Consider the following 1,169-nt stretch of genomic DNA (forward strand, 5'->3'; position numbering starts at 1 on the left):
AGCCTTTCCCCTGTGTGTTCCAGGCCAGTGAGTGGCAAGGCTGCCTTTGGGAAAGGGAAGGATTATTGAAATCACCTGCTGTGCAGCTTCTGGCCTCTGAGAGGTGGCCAGGGCTGCCCTCCAAAGGTCTCAGTGGGAGCTCTGAGGCTAATTTTAGAAGTTGTGAAAAATCACGGGAACCAGTATGGGAAGGGAAGCGAGCGAGTGCAGAGGGACTTGGCGGCAGCGCAGATGAGGGTCTGCGTTAGACCTGAGACCTGTTTCTTAAGCTCTCAGGAGCATGTGGTCCCTTGCAGACCTCAGCATTCCCAGTGAGCGGCGCTGCTAAGTCAGGCACATTTGATGCGTTGGGTCGCTTTCTTGCTGCTTACAATCAGAAAGTTAAAGCTCCTCTCTGCCTTGAGAGACCATGGTTGGTCAGCTGTGTCGGGAACTTGGCAATGTCCTTGGCACCTCATTCCAGCCACTGAGGGTCTCAGGCGTGGTCTCTCCTCCAAGAGATGAATGTGTAATTTACATAAAGAACAAGGAGGGTGCCAGAGGCCTGATGTCTTCTAGTGAGAGCCCCAGGTCCAAGTGAAAAGTCAATTTGAATGTCTGGTTCCTTCTGGTGTTTTGTCAGCCTGAATCCCACCAGCAAACAGTCCATGGGGCAGGGCAGACTGGCCGTAAAGGTTTTGGTCCTCAGGCCTCTTGAGACACTTTGAGAGAAAGAGTAGATTGCTGATAGAGAAAGGACTGAAGAAGAGACTCATGTTCCCGCTGAGTCCCATAATCGAGACAGTCATAAGCTGTGCAATCCCTCTTTTGGGAACAGACCCAGAGGAACACACATCGCTCTACCAAAACCACACCTGCACGTGCATGTTCACCGCAGCACTATTCACAAAAGCAAACAAAGGAAACCAGCCCAGATGCCCATCAAAAGTGGACCAATTCAAGAAAATGTGGTTCATATACATGATGAAATACTGTGCAGCCGTAAGGAAGAACAAAATGATGACCTTCACAGCAACATGGATGCAGCTGGAGACCATCATACTAAGTGAACAATCACAGAAACAAGGAACTGAATACTGCATGTTCTCACTCCTAAGCAGGCCCAGATCACTGGTCACATGAGCACAAGAGTAGGATTGGCAGATGCTAGACACCGCTAGGGGAGGACG

The 1,169-nt window shown here is 50.2% G+C and overlaps 1 protein-coding gene across 1 annotated transcript in view; it reads left to right on the plus strand.

Moving 5' to 3' along the window:
* FOXN3 (forkhead box N3) overlaps window positions 1–1,169 on the plus strand; it is a 282,909-nt gene that overhangs the window by 255,843 nt on the left and 25,897 nt on the right. The gene's annotated exons all lie outside the window — the stretch shown is intronic.

Source organism: Carlito syrichta, unplaced genomic scaffold (assembly GCF_000164805.1).
Source record: "Carlito syrichta isolate Samal-C Ts95f unplaced genomic scaffold, Tarsius_syrichta-2.0.1 Scaffold287969, whole genome shotgun sequence".
Classification (NCBI taxonomy): Eukaryota; Metazoa; Chordata; class Mammalia; order Primates; family Tarsiidae; genus Carlito; species Carlito syrichta.